Raw genomic sequence first — 10154 nt, forward strand, 5'->3', positions numbered from 1 at the left:
ACCTCTATTGTTAAGGTTTGGAGCTTTATTTATTTGAATGCATTGATTTGTATTGTTAAGGTTAACTATTGTTTTCTACTTCTGATTAATGTATTAATTTATATTCAAGAATTTGTTTTGTTCTTCATCCTACGGATTAGAGTGTATTGGAAAATAACTCTTTTCTAAATTGAATAACAGCTTGAAACTAAATTCTCATAACTCTTTAATTATCTGAATTTAATGTGATACGTGACATATAATCATATTATCTTTGGATCTGTAGGGTTTTGTATGGCTATAAGCTAGGGATTGGCGGTTAATTGAGTTAGAGGAGGATTAAACTACGAAAGAATTGGAATCTAATTACTTAAAGTTGCTATGAATTAAAATCCTTGCATAATCAAAGTGGTTAATAAGAATCTAATTACTCAATTATGTTTGCATGCAAAGAGTCATTAAATATTAGTTGAATTTATGTTCATTCATGAATATAAAAGCAAATATTGATGCCCTTGTGTACATTAGGCGATTTCGTGACTATAAGAACTAAACTTGTTGCACTTATGTACACTAATTCATTTTGTGATTATTCCTGAGATTATGAACCAAGAATAACTTGAGCTACAAAGCTTCAAATGATTAGATTCCAGTGCCATTACAAAGTAGACTTCCAAAACTTTCCAACCGTATATAACACATCATAGTGGATACTGGGATTGAGATTACAATTCACCCCGAAAAGCACAAGATGAGCATAGCACCATCATGGAAGATGCCAACTGACCTCTTCACCTTCGAAAGAGAATATCGTGAGCTACAGAGGTTCAAATAGCGCGCTTTTAGTGGCATTAGAAATTAGACATCTAAAGTATTCCAATGATATATGATAGTTTATAGTGATGCTCGGTTTGGGCCACAAACAACAAGCATCTTTTGATGCCCATGTCCAGAGACGCCACCATTTTGGCCTCCTCGACGCCAATTAAGCACGCATAGGAACCTCCATTTCGGTGTTTAATTCAGAGTCTCCAATGCCTAGGAATGAAGAGAATCCAACGCTAGTTCATTGGTGCATTGATTTGAAGCCCCAAATGCCACTTTTCTTTAAGTCTCCAACACCACACCTCATGACCACATCTCCAGCGTCATTTGCCTTTTTCATTACTGAATCTCCAACGTGTTCGTGCGTGCTGCGTCTCCAAAGCGTGCCTCCTGTGTCCCTAATGCGCGTCCTCACTTAAGCGCTCATGTCCAAGCAACCAAGAAAGCTTCAGTCCCATGTCTCCAATGTTTCTTATTGTACGTCTTAAGTGCCGCTTCTCTTTATGATCAAGGAGCATCAATGTTACATCCAAAGCGTTCCCAATGCCACTAAGGAGCAAAAATGGGAAGTGTATGTCTTCAACGACGCCTTTGATGGCTAGTGGCCCAAGGGAGCATGACTTTTGGACCTCCTAACACATGCAAAGCGTGCCCTATTGCAGCCTTAAGCACACTTGCTTAATCCATGCTTTTGAAACTTCAATTTAGTTCATAATTCAAACATATTGCAAACTACCTTTGGTGCTTAATTTCATAATTCAATGACACATTCTCAAGCCCACTTAATGAAGCCCACATCCATTACAACAATTGACAAGGCTCATCAAATTAATTGAAGCAAGGAAGGTCTTTAGTGTTAGTTAGTTTTTGAATTTGCATTTTCTTGTTATTTGAATTTCATTTTGCATTTAGAATGGGCTATAAATAGAGGATGAGAGCACCTCATTTGGGGAACTCCTCTCTGAACCTCTTTTTCCTCTCACTTTTCATTTCACTTCTTTCATTTCATTTTTCATTTTGTAAGCCATGAGTGGCTAATTCCCTTTTCATTGGAAAAAAGAGCTCGCTTGTAATTTGATGGATCAATTGTGATTTTATCTTCATCTTCTCTTCATCTTTCATTTGCTTCTTTAGAAAGGATCTTCGTTCTTCATTTCAATGATTCAAATATATTGGAAAAGAATTTGAATTTAACTTGAATTCTATGAAAACTTGGAAAAGGGATCATATGAATTGAGCTTGAAGATCCTTTTCCAAATTCTTGTGAATTTGGGTTTGGGATTGATAAAATGACATTTAATAAATCAATATCTAGATTTATAAAATTGTATGTTTCTAAATTAGAACAAGCTTCATCTCTTCTCATGAGCAATTAGATTAAAGAATTGGTAATTGATCAAGTCAAGAGAGATTGAATTATCAAGGAATTGAAATTCAATCACTTATGACTTTCCAAGAGATCAATGATTGCATGATTGAAGTTGAGATGAAAACTATTTGATCCAGAGAATTCAATATCTCTATACCCCAATGATTCATCCCTTATTCTCTTATTCCCTTTCTTTATTAATTGCTTTCAATTAATGTTCATTTATGTTGCTTTCTTTACATTCTGGAATTTTACTCGTCTTGCAATTTATATTTCCAGTATTTACATTCTTGCACTTTAAATTCCAATAATTTACATTTCCGTTATTTACTTCCTTGTCATTTTATTGCTTTCATTTACTTATTGCTCAAGTCATTTAAATTACATGCTTTTATTATCAAATTTTCATAATCAAATTGTGAATTATCTAACTATAATACTCACAATCAATTTTTGCTTTCTTAATTCCTTAATCCTCGTGGGAACAATAACCCACTCAGCGTGGTATTACTTGATGCAATCCAGTGCACTTTGCTGGTAGTTATGCAGAAATTACCGATCACCGTCTCGAGACATCAATACCTTAGATTCATAGACACCTACTCCGGGTACAATTAAATACCCATGCACTGACCTGACTAGGAGAAAACCATATTTCGTAACCCCCGATGGCATGTACTGCTACACGGTTATAGCCTTCAGATTAAAGAATGTTGGGGCCACCTACCAGAGGCTTGTCACCAAAATCTTCAAAGACCTCTCTGGAACCAAGCTGAAGGTTTACATTGATGACATGCTTGCCAAAATCTAAATTGGTGAGGAGCTCATCAATGACTTCGAACTCATATTGGACACTCTAAGGAAACATCGAATCCGCTTAACCCGACAAAGTGTGCTTTTGGGATGGAAGCCAGGAAATTCCTAGGCTTCATGATCACTCAACGGGGGGTAGATGCAAACCTTGAAAAATGCAAGGCTATTCTTGAGATGAGTAGCTCGGCAAGTCTCAATGACATCCAAAGGCTGACCGGATGATTGGACGCCCTCTCCCGCTTCCTCAGAGCCTCAGCCCAGAAAGCCACCCCTTTCTTCAAACTCATGAAAAAGGGAATAAGTTTTAAAAGGGAACCCGAGTCCAATACTTCAAAAAAGTGTTGCAAGAGCTGATGAGTCCATATTTGCTGAGATATTTTGACTTGATTTGGATGGATTTCATCACATAAACCTACACTTATGCACCAAAATAGCATACTTTTGTGATTTCTTCCTAATTTGGGCTTAAATGTGAAAACATGTAATTTTGTGCTTAAATTAGTGATTTTAATTCCACTTTTATGCTATTCAATACCGTGATATGTTTTGTGTGTGATTTCATGCCCTAGAGGCAAGATTGGCTTGGTAAGAAGTGGAAGAAAGCATATACAAGGGAGAACATATGAAGAAAATAAAGGAGAAGCACTCACTGACGTGTGTGTGCACACAAGCACCCGTGCGTACGCACAGGAACCAATTCAGCGAAGTTTGCATACGCACAGGTCTCTGAACATGGTTTCATTAATGAAACACGTGATCCGCAATTTTGGGGCCTTTGGCCCAGTTTTGGAAGCTTGGATGCTGAATGGGAAGTGATATATGAAGGGGATATCAACACATATGAAGGCATTAGATATTATTAGGTAGTAGTAGTAGTAGAAAGCTTCCATAGGAGTAGGAGTAGTGTAGATAGAATTCTCTCCTAGGGTTTATTAATTTCCATTGTAGCATTTTATAGCAAGCTTTGATTTTGGATTTTGCTTCTTTAATTGTAAGTACTCTTAATTTCCTCTTTAATTACATCACTTTTGCTTTTATGTTCTTATGGTTCAAGTGCTTTGTTAATATTTTTAATTTTGAGTTCTTGAAGTTTTGATTGATGAATTTACTGTTTTATGCTTTATTTATGTTTGCTTGAATGTTCATTGTTGATTTTGTGAATAGTTGGTTATAGTTCTCCTTTTTCCTTTGCAATTTAGCATGTTTTGGTTTTGTGCTCACCAAGTGTTTGTGAAAATGCGACTTGATAATTTTGAGTATATTTTCACACCTTAGCTTGGGGTTTGAGTTCCTAGGATACTAGAATCATAATGTCTGACATTTATTGGTAATTCTTGGATAGTTAGTTGACTCTTGTTTCCATTGAAGCTAGCTTTTTATCAACTAGTTTGGTAAGTTAGCTAGGACTTATGGATTAAGGTCAATTATGCTTGCTTGACCTACTCCTCGATGTTTGGGGTTAACTAAGTGAGATTGACTCATCATAATTATCATAGTTGTGGTTATGGCAATGATAGGATTCCTTGGATTCTCATTCCCAAGTCAAGGCTCTTTTTATGCATTTATAGCATTTTCAATAGTTTTGATCTTGTTTCCCTTTTTACTTGCATTAATACCAATTTTGATAATTCCTTAGTTCTTTTATTTGTTAAGTTCTTTTAATCTTTTGTTCTTTAATTTCAAAACCCCGTATTTCCTAACAACCAAAAGTGTAACACTTCGATTGCATATTCCTAGGGAGACGACCCGAGGTTTTATTACTCTTGATTAATTATTGTTTTGTATTGTTGAATATCTAAACTTTGATGTTGGCCGATTGTTGGGTTGGGACTATAATTGCAACGCCAATCTTATTCTAAGATAAAATTCCTAACCCGCTTTGGATTCGCATCAAGTTTTTAGCGCCGTTCCAGGGACGATGCAATTGATGTTATGTTTTTAGTTGTTGTAAATATGTTAATAGTGTAAATAGCATTGTTTGGTTGTTTGTTTGCTTTTGTTAGTAAGTTTTGTTTTATGACTTTTTCACACCGTTACCATAATGCACCCCAATGGAACCCAAACACTTACCATTCTAGTCATCGATTCTATACACCATCACCTCACTACATACAAAACCAAAATCGTTACCCTCATGAGTTTGACTATCAACCTTCATCACCTCACATTTCATCTTCATATATGGATCAAGCCACACAAGAAGCGCTTTTCATGCTTATTCAAGAACAATAAGAGTTCTGGAAGAATCAAGAGCAAGTCATGTCTACGTTAGTGGAAACTCTTGACCAATTAGCTTTATTGCATTCATGCCACAACCAAGAAATTCTAGTAGATGAATGTGTGGAATCAAGTGCAAAGTGTGGAATGAAAGAGGTAAAATTGCAAAATCAAGAAGAAGATGTCAAGTTACAACATGAAGCACAAGAGGAGATAAATGAAAAGTTGGTGGGAATTGATTAAGAGGATTTCATCATTCAAGATTTTTTGTCCAACTTGGTTAATCCCTTCAATGACTTTCATGAGCCTCCCTTGTTTGAATTTGAAGGAGATGTTGATGTGGATTTCACACAACCTCTAATTTTTTATTTGAGTGATAATGAGGAGGATTTAAAGGAGGTTGAGGAATACGTTAGCTACCAAGAAGTAAAGGTATTTGTGCAAAAGCAATTTGAGTGGGTGAAGATTTCTTCAACAAACTTTCTAGGCCCACATCAATATGCCGTCTTAGAAACGGATTGTCAACTTCAAACCCTTCTTGGAGTAATGGATGATGGAGAGAAGAATGTTAATTGTCAAGGTGATAGAAACTTCATCAAGGAAGCCAATTCAACATTTGGAGCTCAATTATGGTGCAAAAATCGATTTAGTGGATTTCGAGGAGTGTACAAGTGTTTTAATGGTGATTTGAGACAATGTCCATTTAAGTGAAACAATGAAGATCAACAAGAAGATGAACAAGAGACTAGAATATGGGATTCGGGCATTGGTTTCAAGAGTCAACACTTATGGATCCTAGTTGCTAGCTTGGAATCTCTCAAGAGTTTGGTACAATTCATTTGGGACCCCGGAGGTCAAATCAAGAGCAAACTTGGTTGGAGATCCAAGGAGGAGTGGAAACACAAGCCACCCTAACAAGAATCTCCTCAAAAAGTCCAACTTGTGGACTTTAAACTAAAGTTCTAGGTGGGAAACACCCCCACCATGGTAATATCCTTCTAACTTTCTCTCTTTTAGCTTTTATTTCTTGAATAATTGATTATGTTGCTTAGATGGTTGGTTGCATTTTGACGTTAGTTAGGTAATCTCAGTGGAATAATGAGTTTTTGGAGTTTTATGATGTTTTGGGACTTGAAAACCTATTTTGGATGTCAAGATTGGTGCCTTAGAGGCATAATTTTTGTTGTAGGAATAGAGTCATGTGCGTACACACAGCAGTGTGTGTATGCACGCTCCTTAAACACCCACTCTGTTCAGGGTGCTCGCACGTCTTGTGCCTGTGCACCTTGCCCTCTTTTCTTCCTGTGTGTACGCACACCCGTTGTGCACACGCACACTTCACCTTCTTCAGTTAAAAAAAAAAGTGAGCTACTTGTGCATGTGCATAGCCTTGTGCGCACGCACACCCTTTCGCAACCCCTCTGCTCGTAGCACACGCACCCTTTGTGCATGGGAACTCCCTTTCTTTTCCCTTCTATGCACCCGCACACATCTTTGTGCGCGCGCACTGACTGCAAAACCCTTCTGTTCGTAGTGTCTGCACGCTGGTGTGCACGCGCATATCCCTCATTTTCCCTTCTGTGCGTCTACACACTATCTTGTGCGTATGCACAAGCCCTTTTCAAACGTTAATTCGAAAAGGGAACCATCGCGCCCTATCAGTACCCCCCTAAAACCCTTTCCTCTCTTCTTCTCTGACCCCAACCATCTCCAACCCATCATCACCGCCACCACTGAGACCATCGTGCCACCTCCGTCTGACCGCCACGCAACCACTGGTGACCAACGTCGGCCAACCCCTTTCTCTTTCCTTCTCTCTTTTCTTTCACCCTTCTCCATTTCTTCTTCTCTTTCTGCGCGAACAGCCCCTGTTCTTCATGCCAACCTCCGATGTGTTTCCAGTCTCTGGCAAGCAACCACCAGCAGCGGCAGATTTATGTGCCGCTGTGACTACCCGACCACCCTTTATTCCTTCTTCTTCCTTCTCATCAGCGCAGGTTCCACCCTTTCCCCTTTCCCTGTTTCTGTTTTCCTTTATTTTTTAATACTTTTTAATTCTGATTTTTAGTGATTAGGAGGTGTTAGGATAGATGATTTCTTGTGTTTCTGGATTGAATATTGTTGTTGGCTGATCTTCTGTAATTTTTGGGTTATTTCATGGGTGAAATTGAACTGATAATGCTGCTTTTAATTTCTGCATACAACCTATTCAATGAATTGCCTGAATGGTATTTTTGATTTGATTCTCTTGTCTGATCAACATGAGCTTTGAATTTTTGTTTTCATTAAGAATTTTAATTCATACCTGTGCAGTTTTATGTGATTTTTGATGATGATTGACATTGAATCTTGGTTATGCACTAGTGTTATTTTTGCTTGAACACCAAACTAGACTTGAATTTTACAGCTTTTGATCATTTGTTTGGTGGTAACTTTAGCTGTGCATATCATACTTCATGCTTGATCATTTGTTTGGTTATGCACTTATTTGCTGATTTTGCTTAAAATGCCAAATTGAATTGAAATTTCAGCTTTGATTACTTGTTTGGTGTTATTAGTTAAGTGCATTCTCATGTTGTGTTTAGTGAATTGATGATATTGCTTATTCATGTAATCTTAAACATAAGTGATCACATACATAGCCACTTATTTTCTTCAAGTTTTTGAGCAATTCAAATCGATTTTCATCAAGTATTGCATTGTAAATAAGGGCTGTGTTGGTTGATTACTTTCCTTTTTTTTTCTAGTATGGAATAGGCAAGTTCTTCAATTGATGTATTAATTATTGCCTTTGTGACAATTTTTCCCCATTCTTCAAATTTCAGGGCACAATTAGGCAATAGTCAGTTTTCTTGATTCAATTCACTTTTATTGTTATACCTAAGTTGATTTTGCTTTGATTTTCATTTATTCCTTTGTTATTCACTTAGGTTTCTAGATTGTGAAAAACTATATTTTCCTTTGAGCACATTACTTGTCTTGATTATGTTTTCCTCAATTAAGTGTCTGTTTACCTAATTGGCTCTAATTTACACTGTTTAACTATTTCCTCTTTGTTTTTGTGATTTTATCTGTTTTTCCTGAGTTGTATTCTGTTTTTGTCCTTTTTCAGAATGCGTTGCAAGGGTAAGGAGAAAGCCAACCCTTTGGCTCCTCCTCCTGCACGTTTGAGCACTCAGCATGACACTTTTATCAATGAAGAAGCCCAAGAGCAATATAGAAAGCTAGAGAAGAAAGCCTTACCAGAGAAATATGCGGAAGTCATACATAACAGACTCGATTTCTACCAGTGGAAATTCATATCGACCAGGTGGAAATCAATGAACACCAGGTCAAAAAATTCTATGGAAATTTGCTGAAGAGAGAGGCCACCACTGTTTTTCTGAGAGGTGTCACACTAGACTCCTCTGACCATACTTTAAAGGCCCTCTTATAGATTCCACATATTCCTCCGGCCCGTGATGCTTACCCTAAGATAGTGGCGGACTTGACATCGGGCAAGCTTCCCTTGGACGTTATTTTGAAAAAGATTGGCCTACCAGAGGCTCGATGGGAATACAACAGAGGAGAGAACGTGGTTCTGCAAAGCATAGGATATGCTCATCTCCATCCTAAGGCGAGGATCTGGCAGCAAATCATTGCCAACTACATCTTGCCGAGCACGCATGCTACTCATATTCGCGTCTGTGTGGCCGTTCTACTTTGGGCGATTCTGGAGGGGAAGAGGATCTCTGTTCTTTCCCTTATCAGAGATTCGATGTGGAAGGTAAACCAACGGCAGAAGTACAACATCCCCTTCCTATCGATGATCACCCGCATGGACACTTTATCTGGGGTGGAGAGACGTCCGACAGACCGGACGTCTGTCTTTATTAGTAACCAGCCATTTATGCCATAGAGATTATACGATGGACCGCCGCCACAGAAGAAAAGGAAGACCACAGAGCCACCATCATCATCAGAGCCCTCAGCGCCTCTAGCACCTTTTGCACGTGCACCCCGACTTCAGACACCTTATGAGCTAGGTTGGGAGATTCTTCAGGCCATCCACCACTTTGATCACCGCCATACGTGCCACTTTCAGTGGATTATGGTGAAGTTTGAGGGTAGAGACCCTGGGCCACCTCCTCCGGATACACCAGAGCCCGAGCTTGAGAATGAGCCCACCGGAGAGGAGCAGACAATCGAGCTAGCAGCTGAAGCTGGGCAGGCATTCAAGAGAGCTGAGCAGAGAGCCAAGGAGAGAGCTGAGGAGCTTGTAGTTGAGAGAGATGAGGAGCCGACAGCTGTAGCTGAGCAGCTAGTTGAGACAGCAGCATAGCCAGCTGACCAGGCCGTTGAGGAGCTAGCAACTGAGACCGTTCCACAACCGACCTGTGCGATTATTGTATATCAGTGCCTACAGCACCCACCACCACCAGACAGTGGGGATTCTCAGAGTTGACCACCCCCGATCTAATTTTTTGGCACGGAGGACCGTGCATTATTTAAGTGTAGAGGAGGATCTTCTATTTTTTTTGGTGTAAATATTCTCTCTTCAACACTTGTTATTTAGTTTATTTTCAGTTTTATTATGCTTTTTGTGGATATTCTGATATTTTGTCTTTTGCACTACATTTTAGTACTTTAGTTTGTATATATGTCAGTTACTTCTAGCTATCTTTAGCATTGCACTTTCATTTTGGTATATATATATATATATATATCGCACTTTATTTTGCTTGATGTATAGCTTATAGATATTGGTAGTGATTGGATGATGTGAATTGCATATGCCTAGTTCATTTTGATTCTAATTATTCATGTTAATTTTTGGTTGCTGAAAATTAGGAATAGAATTAGGAATTTTGAAAAATTTGCATCCATCACAACATATATATACATATAGGAAATAAATTTTGGTGAAAAACAACAAAAAGTGTTCAAGAATTTTGTTTTAGGGCGTTCTATT

At 38.2% G+C, this 10154-nt stretch overlaps 1 pseudogene; it reads left to right on the forward strand.

The window, feature by feature from the left end:
* Window positions 1-5322: 5322 nt before the first annotated feature.
* Window positions 5323-9647, forward strand: LOC148553136 (uncharacterized; annotated as a pseudogene).
* The last annotated feature ends 507 nt before the right edge of the window (window positions 9648-10154 follow it).

This window comes from Arachis ipaensis, chromosome B7 (genome assembly GCF_059453495.1).
Source record: "Arachis ipaensis isolate K30076 ecotype BB chromosome B7, ASM5945349v1, whole genome shotgun sequence".
Classification (NCBI taxonomy): domain Eukaryota; kingdom Viridiplantae; phylum Streptophyta; class Magnoliopsida; order Fabales; family Fabaceae; genus Arachis; species Arachis ipaensis.